We start from the raw sequence: 17,310 nt of genomic DNA, 5'->3' as shown, positions 1-17,310 counted from the left end.
TTAACTCCAAGAGAAGGGGGATACTCTGGGGTATTGAAATGTCTGACTTAGTATATGTTCCCTTTTTGTATGTTCAGTTTTTCTTTTCCAAGGACTACAAATACAGTCATTGGACTATAAACACAAATCTAAACAGACATTGTCCTCCTCATCAATCAACTCCAGAATGCCATTTTACCCCAAGTAAGAGCATAATTATCCATATTGAACTAAAAGGGGTAAAATGGTATATTTACCTTTGTCCTGCTGTGTGGCACTTCCAGGTATTTGTAAATGTGAGTCAGGCTACAGTATAAAACATGACTGAGCAAGATTACAGCAATTGTGTAGCAAAATGTGCCAAAATAATATACATCGTCTCCTCATGTGTTCTGGGTACTGCATTTCTCATTACAGTACAAGCCCCAATTTTGTTAGTTCTTTTCCAACTAATTTACTTTGGGATTTTCTTCATTTGATTCCTTTAATACTATGAAATTTCATCCACCCTTCATAACCTATTTTCTCAGATTTGAATACTGACAAACCTGGGCTGCCAGCACATGGCATATAGTTGTAATAAAGACACTAAGAAATGCAATAACGCATGCAGAGTCAGGGATGGATTAACAATGGGGGAAGGGCTGATGGAGATGCAGTTACAGGCCCCAGTGTCAGAAACAGACCTTCCCATTTCAGCAGGAAAAGTTGTGCTGCTTCTGCCATGCCAAATGAACAGAGGCCTCATAATGTTCAGTGCCAGGCCTGCCAGGTCTATAATCCAGCATTGTACAGCAAGCAATAGTATCATGCTGTGTATTGGGACTGCAACTAATACTAAATATGTTGGATGCATCCAGCAGAACAAGGCCTCACTGAGTTGGTTAATATTTTTGGAGTATGCCACATATCCCTTAAGTTTTTTTTATTCACTATGAATGGTTATGATTTCCAAAGATCAGTGAAATGGCAGAAATCTTTTAAAGCTCCAGCAAGGGATTATGTTTTGTTTTATCACAGGAGAAACATCTATCAGCAACAAGCATATTCTAAACTAAACATAATTGTTTCAGAGATCCAGTCTTACTCCTCGCAACATTCAACCATATTTATTGATTATTCCTCGTTTTAAAGCAAATAAAACTATCTTCTCAGCTCCATGATTTTTTTTAGGTAACCTGAACTGTCTAACAATGGTCTGGGAATCTTAGTGAGGAAGACTGGCCAATAGTATTTGGACATTCACCTCAGCAGCAGTTCTATGAAGTTTTTTTTTTTTTTTGTTTGTTTTAACATTTCTGAGTTCAGCGGCCACTCAGTGAAAGACATTCACCTTGTATATAACAGAGCTGACACTACTCAGAATGTTTTCTGAAGTCTGGTATACTGAACATTGATCTAAGGAAAAGATCTTCAAGAAGTCCTTCTCATTACCCACTGTTCTCATGTAACCAAATACATTCTAGAATTGAGAGATTTTACTTCTACTTTCCTACTTATTGTCTGAAAACAATGAACTATGGAACTATCAATCCTATCTCATTATGCTAATTTGTTTTCAGTAGGTAGACTTATGTTTCTCACAGTCCTTGGAACTGTACAGATTAATCTGCCAAACATACACATTCTGTGAAATCTCAAGAATGATGGGCTCAACAGAAGGTAGACAATAAGGGAGCTAAAAAGATAGATGGATAGATAGATATAATTGTATCTGTGTACACACACAAACATATATATATATATATATATATATATATATATATATATATATATATATATATATATATATATAGATATATAATATATATATATAATAAGCTCAAAACACTGAGACCTTCTTCTTCTGGCTTTTCCTGGTTAGGGGTTACCACAGCAGATCACCTGTCTGCTCATGATTGGCAGTGAAGTTTTACAGTGTTGAGTTGCCAGCCCAGCGCCCAACCTTCCACAGAAGGCACACACTCGCACCTAGGGCCAATTTAGAGTGCCCAGTCCAGCTACAGTATGTCTTTGGGATGTGGGAGAAAACCGGAGCACCCGGAAAAAACTCACGCGTCCACAGGGAGGGCATGCAGACTCCGCACAGAAGGCACCCCAGCTGTGAATCAAACCGGACAACCTCTTGCTGTGAGGCAGCAATGCTAACCACTGCACCACCGTGGCCGCATTGAAACCAAACCACTGAAACTTCAAAATCTTGAAAACTCAAAACACTGAAACTCAAAACACTGAAAACACATATTATACATATACTGAGTTTAAACAACATAAATCATGGCACTTTCCACCAAGTGTAAGCAGGGGGAGAAGCCCCCCTGCACCCCCACACCCCCTGCTACTTATATATATGAAATCCAAGATTGCACTTTACTACACTAAGTGCAATCTTGGAGTTGATATATTTAAGTAGCAGGGGGTGTGGGGGGGTGCAGCCCCCTACATGGGGGGTGTAGGGGGGCTTGCCCCCCTGCTTACACTTGGTGGAAAGTGCTATGATTTATGTTGTTTAAATTCAGTATATGTATGATATGTGTTTTCAGTGTTTTGAGTTTCAGTGTTTTGAGTTTTCAGTGTTATGAAGTGAATCCATATATGGGTCTACTTCATATGACCTAAATTTCATTTGACTGAAATTCATTTGACTGAGACCAAAACACTGAAAGTTCAAAAGACTGAAAGCTCATTTGACTGAAACTCATAACACTGACACATTAAAGTAAAAGGTATATGCCCTTTTCCCCCACTGTAGTGCAATCCTGGAGTTAGTATACATAGTTAGGGGGGATGTGGAGGGAACAGCCCCCCACATACCTTATACATTTTAAACCAGGGGGGATGTGGAGGGAACAGCCCCCCACATACCTTATAAATTTTAAACCATACACATGGATATTTAAAACTGCAATGAATAACTCTTTGCAGAAAACAATATTTACCTAAACTATGTGGGAGGCTTTGACCCCCACACCCCCTAATGTGGGTGGCTGTGCCCCCCACACCCCCTAACTTTATATACTAACTCCAGGATCGCACTGCAGTGGGGAAAAGGACATATACCTTTTACTTTAATGTGTCAGTGTTATGAGTTTCAGTCAAATGAGTTTTCAGTCTTTTGAGCTTTCAGTGTTTTGGTCTCAGTCAAATGAATTTCAGTCAAATGAAATTTAGGTCATATGAAGTAGACCCATATATGTATATATATATATATATATGTATATATATATATATATATATATATATATGTATATATATATATATATATATATACATATATATATATATATATATATATATATATATATATATATATATATATATATATATATATATATATATATATATATATATATATATATATATATATATATATATATATATATATATATATATATACACACATGTGTATATACTGGAAGGTAAACATCAGCACTTATGCCTGCAAAATAATGTAATGATTAACAACTGTGCATGGTCAGAATATCAATCTGTAGACTAAGAACAGTATGTGGTCGGAGATGTATCTGGCTTCATTGAGTATAGAGATGGGTGTCTGACTACAATCTGAATGGCCCAGATTCAGTTAAAGGCCTAGACACTGAAACAGCCAGGCAGAGAGAGAGAGAGAATGATAGGACAATGCTTGCTCACCTCTCTCATGGGAAATGTTAAGGAGTCACATTTTAGGAGTGGAGAAAGCAACTGGCTTACCTATGCATAAGTATGGATGTATGAATAATACACAGAACTATAGGTCTGTTAGCTTAATAAGTGGTGGAGAATGCCATGGAAAGGATTATGAGGTAAACATTGGTCACTTTCTTAGAAGACAAAAATGGGCAGGACAACAACCAACAGGGGATCATGGCTAGAAAGAACTGTCAGACAAACCACATCTGGTTTTAGGAATGTCTTACAATAGATCTTGATTAGGATAAAAGAGAAGATAAAGTCTATGTGGACCTCGATAAAGCCTCTGACTTGGTGCCAAGCAGGAGGTTTCCATGGAAACTGGAGGAAGCTCAAGGAAGGATCAAGACTAAGAAGCAGGATTGCTGAGGATTGTAGTGACCAGAGTGATGCCACAAATAAGAAAAGTAACTAGGACAGCTACATTGGAGCTGGTGATTCTTGGGTCCAATACTCTTCAATGAGTTCATTTCAGACATATCCAAGGTAAAAAGAGAACAAATCCAGTCTCTTGGCTAACAACAGTGTTAGGACAGCAGGAATGCAGTACATGAATGGGTGAGAATGACAGAAAAGGTATCCAAGAAGACTGGGGGACAGATGAAAAAAAAGATGAGACTGAAAATAAGAAAGGAAACTAGGCAGATTGCTGAATTTTCCTAATGGACAGGCTTATTGTTTCCTTCTGCCATCATTCAAATATAATGCAATGTAATGTAATATTTTGCTGCCATCATACCTGGGGTTAAAGGTTAATGATAACATTTATAATGGTGTAATTAGTCTTGATATTGTATGTTCTAGATATTCAAGTAAACAAAAATGTTAGGTTGTCATACTCAGTTATGAAATTATTTATATGCAGGAGTGATGGCTAGACAGATACAGGAAACCTAAATGTTGTGAGCTTGTCCTGGGTCAGCTTTGTATATATATTTCAGTGTCAGGTGAGTTCAGATCACATCTCCAGACACATGTCGCCATTATAATAGTGGAGGTTGGGAAAGTGGATTTCTACTCAAGACACAGTAACTGGGGTAATGGGAAGCAGTTATGACTGAAAGGTTGTTCATGCTTGTAATAGGGGTAATCCTAAAACTTGCTGGGCACTGACCATGAGAGCACTGGTCAAATTAAAGAAAGTGGTCTTCCATGCAGTGTTATTAGGAGGGACTTCTGGATTTCACTGATGGTTACCTAAACGCAATAGTGAAAGCAGTGTCAGCTAATGAAGAGAAGGCATCAGTGTAAGAGACATCTACTCTGGCCATTAAGAAAAAAACGTTCAAATGTTTTATTTATTTGCTTGTTTGTGTGTTTATTAATTGTTTTCCTGTGTTAACCAGGGTGGCAGACTGAGTCATTTCCAGGCCACTTTTTAGCAACAGCAGACCAAAGAGAAAAGCTCAAATTGCAGACGTCATTGGAAACAAAATATAGACCAAATTATGGAAGTATGGATTAATATAATCACATGTAATATACATATCAACTTTCCTATAGTTGCAGTGATTCCAGAAAACTATAATATGAGTTGAAAGAGCAGGAAATTGCCATTGCTTTTCTCAGCATGGTTGTAGAAATGCTGACCTCAACTGAGGACACTGGAAGGATATAGAATGAACACTTTCAGGTACTCTAAAAAACATTCATGATGCACTTCTTTGAGGAGACGTTTCCTGAAACAACTTGTGGGGTGCAGTCTATTTCTACAGATGACATCATTGCTGTAATTAAACCTTAAGTTCCTACTGTAGCAATGCTGCAGGAGTGGATGAGAAGCAGAAATTCTTAAGGTGCTAGATATCACTCTAAAGTGTTTTGGTTAATGTGTCTTTCCAATGGTGTATGGAAGTTGCCATTGGATTGAGAACATTCTTCCAAAAGGGTGACAAGAATTTGTGTTTCAGACAAACAGAGATAATGTGTTTTAGCCTCTCTAGTGAAGCCTATAGCAATATGCTGGATTATGAGATTTCATTTCATTCTCAAGCCATTGCTTCAGGAGGAACAATGAAGGTTCTGCCCTGGTTGTGGAACAATGGATATACTCACTGTCCTTGCACAAATAATGGAGGGTCTGAGGAGATAGATTACACATGGCCATTTACCTTAACATTATATGTGGGAAGTAAAACAAGAACCGAGGGTCCTGGAGATACTATGGCATGCCATTTTCTGCATGTATATAAAAAACAATTATGTCTGCATCATTCCTGACATTAAAGTAGATGCTTTCAAGTCGGGTGCAGGACTCTTCCAAGAGTGGGACTTGTCACCCCTCTCAGTCAAGATTTTCATCCACTAGATTTCAAGGTACAGTCAATGTTTGATCAGTATCCAGTTGGAAAATGAAAGAATTACATGTTTGGAGTCTACAGATGATGTTGTCCTCTTGTTTCGGGTAACTTGAATCTCTAGCGCACAACAAAGTGGTTCAATGCCAGTAGATGATGTGTAAATCAGCAGCGCTACATCAGAAGTCATGGTTCACACCCAGAAAACAGAAGGGTGTTCTCTGCAGCAAAGGAAAGGGCAGATACCTGGCAGACCTTAAGCATCTTGGTGTCCTGGGATCTTGTTCAGAAGTCATTATAAAGGATCTGAGGAGACTGATCAGCAGATAGCTGCAGTAGTTGAAGTGCTACAGTTATTGTACAAGACCATGGTGATGAAGCAGGAAATGAGTCATAGGATGAATTTTCTACTTTATTCCAACATTTTTTGACCACCACCCCATCACATATATGTTCCCATATGTACCCTACAGCTCAGTACTGTAGTGTCAGTTTTTACTGCTAAACCAGTCTGTCCATGACAATAACCCTACAGAGTGTTTTCCATCTCTGTTTTTGCTATTCTGTTACATTTCCTCTCTTTTCCTTCAATTCTAAAAAACTTTTGATATTTCTACAACAAAAAAATAATGCTGTATTGTTTCAAGTTCTTATTCTTTTTATATTTTCATGTGTGCATTCCAGTTTCCCTTCATAACACATTTTTACTTCTTTCATTTTTGTAACATTTCTTTATAATGACATCCCATTATCTACATTACCACGTTAATAACTACTGTCAGACCTTTAAACATGCCTTTATAAAACGTGTTAAATACAAATACTGGGTCCATCCAATTTAAACACCATTTTCTTTATATTTGTATAATATTAATCTTTTAATCAGAGTTGCTTTACTTTCCTCTATACTTCTTTGAATATCTAATAAGTTGATGCAATGTGCTCTTGATATATATGATTTTGTCCCCTGAACCATTTTATCATCTGTACTAACCTTAACCCTAATTCTGCTCCTGCAAAAACTCTAACCCTACAAATTACATTCCTAAAAATCATTTCCCGAACAGTCCCACTACACATGACAAAATGACACAGAACATACACGCAGCACCAAACATGGCAAACAGTAAATCTAGCCCCTCACCCTTACCATAATCTCAACCTGCAACACTTACAAATATAGACAAACTATCCCCTCATCTAACCCTTACCCTACCCTTAACGTACAACCCCTAACACATACATAGCAACCACTATAACCTTTTCAGTCAAAAATTTCCTACACACCCCTTCTTAAAACATTATAAAAAAATCATTCATTTAAACATTCAGTTCAAATGTGTGTTCCATATTTTGTACTTTCAGTGTGTTTTACACCACAAAAACTTTTCAGGAAATGTGTTTTTGATATTCTGAGCTGTAACCATATCTATCTATCTATCTATCTATCTATCTATCTATCTATCTATCTATCTATCTATCTGTAATGTCGAACTGAGTAGTTGACGTTTTGAAATGAAATCGCTGTATAGTGCAGATTGGGAAATTTTCACTTTTCTTCACTGTAGTGCGATATTGGAGTTGGTATATTTAATATGCAGGGGTGGGGGGGGGTGCAAAAACTTTAATGGTAATATGGACTTTTGACACTGGAAGTTCCGATGTTTGAATGTCCACTGTTGTGGTTACCATTTCTGACATTTTGGTAAATTGGTATTACCAAAGTCGGAAAGTCGGATAGCAATTTGGTAATTTTGTACAAAGCTGTTTTCAGTTTCAACATTTTGATAGTAAACCTATACATATAGATATATATATATATATATAGATATATATATATATATATATATATATATATATATATATATAGTTTCACTTCAAAATGTCAAAAATTCATAACATCTAATTTCAAAACAGCGAGACCATAAGATCGAAAATTCAAAACATCTAAAACTCGCATTGAATTTCACATCAAAAATGTATAAAATTGAGTAGTGTATCATCAAATAGGCAAATGTTATAGTTTATTCTGTTAATCTGCATATAGTGTTTATTATGCCACTCTCCCTGTGTTTTTAGGTCATACAAGTAAGTGATTTAAACATTATGTGTACATTCATTATGGTGATCGCGATACAGTGGGTTAGGAAATTAACTTTCTCCCACTGTAGTCTGATCTCAGAGTTGGTATATTTAATTTACAGGGGGTGTGGAGGGCAGAAATGTAGTAAAAAGTATGTTTTTTCATTGGTGTTGTAAAAGGTGGAGGGGCTGTTATTTATATTTGCTTTGTAGTTTTTGATGTTATGAGATCCGATGTTATGAGTTTTAGATGTTTTGAATTTTTGATCTTATGGTCTCACTGTTTTGAAATTAGATGTTATGAGTTTGAGTTTTCAATGTTTTGAAGTAGAACCGTGTATTACTTTGTATATATATATATATATATATATATATATATATATATATATATATACCATTGATACAGCTATGCATGTGACTAATTCTATGTCAAGATCACAATTGCTAGAGACTAGTGAGTCACCACAAAAAGATAATAAGCAGGTCATTAGGTTTATCACTAAGTTTGGTAGTAACACCTTCAAAATTAGAGATACAGTAAAACAATATTGGCATATTTTGAAAACTGATAGGTTTTTGGATCCACTATTAGATAGCCAGTGTCAATTTGGATACAGGCGTGGCAAAACCATAGGTGAACATTTGGCTGATTTTAAGATAAGTAATTAAACAACACCTTTGAAATTGGATACTAGGATAGTCGGCAGCACGTTTTGTGATCATTGTATTTATTGTAAGGTGGTCTCCAAACCAAATCATTTACTTCAATTAATACAGCAAAGGTGTATGACATAAGACATTTAATCACATGCACTAGTGAGTAGGTGATATATATGGCTGTGTGCCAATGTGGTTCCTTTTATGTGGGACAGACTTCTTTAAGTTTGAAGCAAAGAATTGCATTACATATTAACTATATTAATTGTAAAAGGTTACACAGTGCTCTATACAAACATACATTGGTACATACTGGGATCCACTTTATATTCCTGGGTATTGATAAGGTAGTAGGGAATGAACTAACTATAGCACGGAAACATAAGATTTGAACACAAAAAGAAAGAAAGAATGTGGATAGTGTATTTGGGTGCACTATTCAAACCAGGATTAAATGACCATTGGTAATGGATTTTTAGTTTAGAATTATGGGTCATGAAAATTTGAGGTTAGATAAGTATTGAGGGTGAGCTGTGACATAATATGTTTTACACTGCTACTGTGTGTTTAATATACTTAAGGAGTATCTGCTTCATTTGGTATGTTGTTACTTTAAGACACCCTATATGAGAAATGTATAAAATGGGTTTTCTTCCTTTCCAGAAGTACACATTGAAGACACCTAGGTTTGTGTTGGACATGGCAGATTGGTCGGCCATTAAAGATCATTTGGAACTCTATTGTGTGCTCTCATTTTTATTTTACCCACTTGGGTTGGTGCAGTGATATTAGTGCTGGATTTTTGGTTCCTGGATGGATTTATGTATCTGGGCATGTAATACACCAAACACCTGTTGTTCATAGGTGTGGTATTGTTTACTTGAGTACTGGTGTATTTGTAAACCCTAAACGGGGGTTTATGTATGCGGTAACAAGTTGGTGGTGATACGAGTGGCTGCCGTAACATTCGGGATGGTGTTTTGGCTTTGGCTAATATACTTGAAGTTGGATTGAGGAACTGTAGCAGCACAAAGGACAAGGTAATTATCCAACTGGGTGTGGGTGGAAGCGACAACTACACGACAGAGTGCCAGTAATAGTGAGACAAGTGAAGTTACTATTCATCGCCTATGGCAGAGATTAAGATCGACCATTTTGGTTTTTGGTGCTATTTGGATTAATGGATTATTGATGACTGTAGCAGCATTAAATACGAGGTATTTCATTCAACAGCGTGTGGTTGGAAGTATAAACAATATGATCGGGGCCAGCTACGGTGTGATAAGTGGATCTATTGTTTTTCGTTCATGGCAGAGATGAAGATTGGCTGTTTGGATTTTGTAATTTATCTGGCAACTGTGATGGACAGTTGAGTGGATATAAGACTTTTTTTGGACATTTTGGGACATTTGGTAACATTCTTTATATCTATGCATGTTTTTGAAATATGTTCTGATGCTAACATACTGATAATAAGTTTGATATCAGTAAACATCATTATATGCTTGTATTTAAGACAAAGCTATATGTAGGTGTGGTTATTTACATCTTGTAGATGTGGAATAGTATGGGGGCTTTTTAAGACGGCAGATTATATTTAGCGAGTGAATTTGAAGGAGGAAGTATGCAGGATATGAGACACCTGCAGAGATTTGTTGAGGTTAGAGAGAACCCACTGCTGTCTCAAGAGTTGGCTGATAATTCACCTCTATTGGAGTCTGATAGTGAGTATGATCATACAGCCCTTAAGAAAGAACTTTTTAAATTAGAAAATGATCTTCGCAAGTTTAAGTGGCTGCAGACACAGAGACTCTATTTTGAAGCCTGTTTACATTTAAATATCATTCTTCGTGGGCTGCGAGTACTCAACATGCCCACCTATGGTAATGCATACCAAGATTTGCTTTTGAAACGGCAATGTATCAATATAGAAACTAGCCGCAAGTACATACAGCTGCTGATTTAATTTTTTAAGCCTGAAGAGGCTCAGTTATCTGAAACAATTTATAATGTACAGGATGAAATGTATGGGAAGTTTCCGAGCTCTGTCTTGGACATTAAATTGGATAATCTTATAGAGATTGTTGGCACATATGAGCGGCAAATTTTTGGCTATAAAAGAAAAAAGATCTTGAGAGACAAGGAAGACTTTGCCAATGGGCGGGTCTTCGCTTGGCCCAGGGATCGCACTGGTCAACAATCTAACATCAGGACTTCCCAGCAGTCTACTACTACTGCCAATGTAGCTGGGCTGGTTGAAGAGGTTATTATCACTAAGGGAAGTGACAATAAATCAACGCTGAAAGAGGTGGAGTCTACGACTTTGATGTTTGATGTAACTACGCTAGTCTCGGGGGAAGACACTACCAGGAGTATGGCCTTTACATATGTGGAAGATGATTCGCATGTTATCTCAACCCTCTCTAATTTGAGGGTTCAACCAGAGAAAGGGGCTGGCAGCTCTGTGATCTTCAGTGGAGCGCACAGCAAATACAGTGGGTCAATACGTGTACCCATTGTTGCAGGTACGCTACAGGGTTCTTCATCCCTAACTCTCACTACACCATACCCCATATGCCAAGCTCCTTTTCGTGACTGGCTGCAGAGCAGAGGCCGCATGAAAAGAAAAGCATCCCAGGAGGAGGCTGCAGCAACCCCTAACTTTAAAGAAAATGTGTCAACAGGGGAGTGGACACTGATTTGGAATATTTCAAGAAGGATATTGAGTGAGACTGAAAATAAATTGTTAAATAAAGGTATGTCATTCATTCCTGCACATAAAATGACAGTTACAGATAACATTTTAGAACTGAAAGCCTTTACTCAAAGTATTATGTTGAAACTGCAATTTGGTGATGTTGGTAGTACCCCTGTTGGGGCAGATGTTTTTAAAAAACCAAGTGGTTATGTTCCCACTAACAATGGAGTGTTAGACGCTTTTGAAAGAGTGTGTATTAAAGAAATCTACAGCTTGCATGATTGCAATGTTCATGATAAATATTTTAATAATTTGAACAAAGGGGAAAGGATAGCCCTAGATTGTTTACGTAATGATGTTACCATCTCCATGAGACCAGTGGACAAAGGTGGCTCACTGGTGGTGATGGATTATTACTTTTATAGGGATTCCATGTTCAATATGTTAGATGATATCAGATTTTATTCTAAAGTGAGTTTCCAACAAGTACAGAGATGTAGTGACGTTATATATGATGCACTGTATGAATGTCTGGCATGTCGTATTATTGATTTTGATTTGTTTAATTATTTTATTGTGAAATATCCTGTAATACCAATAATACAGGGTCTCCCCAAAATCCACAAGGATACCCTGAAACCACCAATGAGACCTATTGTCTCAGGGAGGGGTTGGTCCACCGAAACCCTAGCAATTTATGTAGAGAGACATTTGAGACCCATACTCAGGAAGAATCATATCATTTTATTAGACACAGAGCATTTTCTGAGGGATTTGTATTAATTTGTTAGTACATATGAGAATGTAGGTAAACTATTGCTAATTACTTTGGATGTGCAATCTTTGTTTATCGTTATCCCCAACCAGGTGGGGATTGAACTTTTCAGGAAGTATTTATTAGATGATGGATCGTATGACAGACAGTGTGTGGATTTTCTGTCTCTACTCATGGAGCTCATTCTAGAGAACAATTTATTTATGTGCGAAGATAAGCTTTACAGACAACTAGATGGCATAGCCATGGGCACTTCTTGTGCCAATGGCTACGCCAATATTGTCATGGCCTCCTGGGAAAAGCAACATCTTTTGAGTGGGCATGGTAAATGCCTGAAATTCTATAGGAGGTTCGTAGATGACCTCTTCCTTCTATGGGAGGGGGATGTGTCTACGTTTGACCCTTTCTTTTTGTATTTGAATGAGTGTACCAATTTTCTTAGGTTTACTGTGAAGAGTTCTTTTAACTCAATTGACTTTCTGGATGTTAAGGTGATACAGAGGAATGATGGGGGTTTTGAGACTGAGATTCACAGGAAGGAATGCTATAGAAGTAGCTACCTACCTAGGACAAGTATGCAACCCCAACATATATTCAAAAATATTGTCAGGGGCCAAGGTTTGAGAACTTCGAGGCTAATGGCAAGCCATGATAAGTTTGAAGGTGAATTGGCTGAGTTGAGAACAAGGTTCCTACACAGGGGATACACTGACAGAGAACTGCAGGGCACTCTGAGAGAAGTAATGGACTATAGGGGCACTGAGGGGAGGCCTTATTTCTCTGATAATGTACAGCCATCTCGAATAGTAGGTCACCACAGGGGTGCATGAGAATGTCGGTCACCTACTCTAGTAATACCGGAAAATTACAAGATATTTTTCACAGAAACTGGCATATCTTATGCAGTGATGATGCTGTAAAGGAGTTAGTGGGTGAGACCCAGAGGAACACTTTCAGGGACAAGAAGAATTTGAAAATAATTTTATGTGGATCTATTTTACAACAGGGGAATGCACAGGTTGGTGATATGGGTCGAAGTGCCACCCTACCCTGTAACGGTTGTAATTATTGTACTTATATAGATGATAGTGGGGAGTTCAAACACCCAGATATGGGTAGAGCTTTTAGGTTCAGAATCTCAGCCAACTGCAATAGCAGTAATATTGTATATTTGGCCCATTGTTTGATCTGTATGTCATTTTATGTTGGAATGACAACTAGAAGGCTGAGGGATTGGATGCGTGTACATCTGTATGATATAGGGAGGGAAGCAGAAACCAATGCTCTAGCAAGACATGTCAAAGCTCATGGAGATGCACATAAATTTGTCTTCATGGTGATTGACAGGGTGTTAGGTGGTGTCAGAGGGGTAGACCTAAAATTAAAAGTGGAAACAATCTATGAACCTCTATGAACCTCTATGATTGTAAGACTCAAGGCCAGTATGGGGAAGGGGCATAATGACAAGATTAACATTAAGCCCATTTTATTAGGAAGGGATTTGCTTAAATGATTATATTTTTAATTTTTATTTTTATTTGTATAGGAACTCACTTTGGTTGTTGTAATAATATTTATTTGATATTTTTGACATATGATACTGTGCCTGTAACATGCTATTGCAATTCTTATGGCTGTTTTCTCTGTTGCTTTAAATGTAGGTGGAGTTTTTTGCACTTGCTTAATTGTCACGAACTGGTATAAAAGGAGTTTTTTAAGTTTTGATCATTGTCTGATGAAGTTGCTTGGTCCACGAAAGCACTCACCGTTTGTTTAGTGTGGAAATAAATGTTTGTATTCTTTTATTTCGCAGCCTTGGTCTGTTGCTTCCAGTGTTTTTATGCTATAAGTGTATCTATTGTTTTTCGTTTGTGGCAGAGATGAAGATCGGCCGTTTGGATTTTGTAATTTAGCTGGCAACTGTGATGGGCAGTTGAGTGGATATAAGACTGGTTTTTGGACATGTTGGGATATTTGATGACATTCTTTATATTTATTCATGTTTTTGAAATATGTTCTGACGCTAACATACTGATAATAAGTTTGATATTAGTAAACATCATTATATATGTATTTAAGCCAAAGCTATATGTAGGTGTGGTTATTTTACAACTTGTAGGTGTGGAATAGTATGGGGGCTTTTTAAGATGGCAGATTATATTTAGCGAGTGAATAGGCCGTGAATTTAGATACCTCTACACTGGGGGCCAATACATCCAACATTTTTGTTGTATTTGAACATTTGGTTGAAGTTGAAACATTTTTTTCATTTTTTTTCATGTTTGTGGATGTATATATAGGTCTCTAGTAGATAACAATCTACATTTCTGCTAGTTGTATTATGATATGTGTTGGGATTTCATGACATGCAACAGGTTCATTTATATGTTTGAATAAGTTAATTTAAGTGGTTGCCTTATGGTTCCCTAAAAGTTAGTTATTAAGTTTATTGTGCTGCAACAAATGTAGGTGTCCAAAAAACACCATAGAGATGATAAATGTATGTTTTATAGGCAGTCAAATTTAAATAGCATCTGTGTATTTACCATCATTCTTTTCAATCTATATATTATGCTATTTATAGTTTAATTGGTGGATATCAATATATTTTTTGAGGTACACCTAAGTATTTTGAGTCACACTAGAGGGTTTCTAGGAGTATATTAGTTAGATTGTTACAAAAAAGATGGCTGAAGCACAGGATTTAAAATCTTTCTTGGACAGTCTAGCCACAAACAATGATGATTTAACATCCTTTAATGTGGGAAGGGCTATTGAAACATCACAAATGGGTGGTGTAAAATCGAATTTAGAGTCGCAGTTCACACAATTGACAGAGATTACTTAAAAAAGTAAGTGCTGATGTTTAGCTTAGAAAATTGTTTAAAGCTTATTCCACGGCCAGTATAGCCCCTAGTGGCCTTAGGGTCTATATAGAATCAGGGGTGGGGGTGGAAAACCAACAGTTTATAAGTAAATGGCGACAAGTATAGTTGATGGCATCTAACATGTTTATTCAACTACTAATTGAATATTATGAACAGCAACATGCAGTTATGGTAGAGAAGTTGAATCAAGCCTATGAAGATACAGTCAGATATTCTCAAGATATAGCCTATAGTGACAGATACACTGTATATGTTAAAGAGGTGCAAAAAATGGAAAAAGAATTGTTAGATAGAAAGTCAAAAAAATTTCAAAGGGACTTTAATGACTATCAAAATAATCAAGCTTATTCATGGAAAAAAGCTAAGAGGACATTGAGATTCTCAGAGGGAATTAAGAAGGGGTCCTTTAGACCAAAAAGAAAAAGGCCAAGGTCTATACTGAGCAGAAAAAATCAAGACAATTCTAGTATATTCAATGCGTCATCAGGCTACTCAAATACAGACACTGAAACAGAGGGAGGTGAATCAATAGTATTGAGTTCCCCCATGTCTAAGAGACCTAGAGGCCCTTTAGGCGAGGGGGTAGAAAACACCGTAGTCGAAGTAATGGAAGAAATGTTCAGCAAAATGATCAATAATGGTTAGATGGTTTTCATGTTCCCAATGATACCCAAGAATCAGAGAACCAACTAGTGGTGAATTTGACTCAGTATGATTTCTCAGAATTGGAATATAGAGTGCTTACTAAAGGTTTGGGCTTTGTACCTGCTGGTTATGTGTCTTATTTTGAAGTAGTGAATGATTTAAAAATATTTTGTCGCAAGTTAAATTTGAAATATTATTTTGCTCATAGACCCCAGACTACAGACCTACCGGACATATATAAATTCAGGAAATCAGATTTTCAGCCACCTTATTATGGGGTGGAAAAAAATATTTGAGGAACAGGTGTTACAGGATTTACAATTGAATCAGAGTAATATTTTCAGGAATTTTAAGGAAAACATGACATTGGTGGAGAAACAAGCGTTATTAGAAAATTTGTGAAAAAATGATAGCTTGGTTATCACCAAAGCTGACAAGGGGGGAGCCATAGTTGTCTGGGGAAAAGAGGAGTGTGAAAAAGAAGTAAATAAACACCTTATGGATGTGATATCTTATTGTCATCTCCCTGTAGATCCTACTTTAGGATTTAAACAAGAAATAGACAGGTTTTTAAAGAGAGCCAGAGAGACTGAGATTATCAGTATGGATCTTGAGCAACAATTGACGGTAATTGATCCCTTGCCCCAATATTTCTACTTAGTACCTAAGATACATAAATCAGTTATTTCACCACCAGAACATCCCATAGTAGCAGGACAAGATTCTTTGATTGAACTTTTGTCAATGTACCTAGAATCTAAATTGAAACCTTTATTAATATATGTGTCAGCCAGGAATAGGGATACCAACCATTTTTTACGATTAATGGATGATTTGCAAATTCTGTCTCATGCCTATATGGGCACATTGAATGTCCAGGCACTTTATATGAGCATCCTACATTGGGGAGGAATAGCAGCAGTAAAATATTGGTTTGAGGTTTCGAATTATTATCAAGCTAGTGAACAGGAATTTCTACTAACTTTGTTAGGGATAGTGTTGGAACATAATTCTTTCAGATATGGGACAGAATGGTATCTGCAGATCAAGGGTACAGCAATGGGTGCAACATTTGCAGCCATATATGCAGATTTGTTTATGGGGTTTATGGAGGTACAAGTCATTTATCAACATCATGAGTTCAAGGCTGAATTATTGATGTGGCGTAGGTACCTTGACGATTGTTGGGTAGTATGGCAGGGTACACTGGATAGATGGTATCAGTTTGTGGCTTTTCTCAATGGTAACAGATATAGTATTCAGTTTAGTGGGAAAATAGATAGCTACAAAGTGGTATTTTTGGATGTTATGGTTACAAAGTCTAAGGAGGGCACAGTGAATACAGATTTATATCGGAAGCCATTTATGAAAAACCTCATTGTTGCGAGCTGATAGTAACCATCCTAGCCATATTATCACAAACATTCCTCAAGCTCATTTTAAGAGACTCAAACATATATGTAGTCAACAAGATGAATTTCAGGTACAGGCCCAACAGTTGAGGTCTAGGTTCTTGGCCCGAGGGTACAAAGTCAGAGACGTTGATACAGCTATGCATGTGACTAATTCTATGTCAAGATCGCAATTGCAAGAGACTAG

Source organism: Protopterus annectens, chromosome 2.part0 (assembly GCF_019279795.1).
Source record: "Protopterus annectens isolate FY-2018-M chromosome 2.part0, PAN1.0, whole genome shotgun sequence".
NCBI classification, from domain to species: Eukaryota; Metazoa; Chordata; order Ceratodontiformes; family Protopteridae; genus Protopterus; species Protopterus annectens.
The sequence above is the reverse complement of the archived record's forward strand: the minus strand, read 5'-3'. Positions refer to the sequence as shown.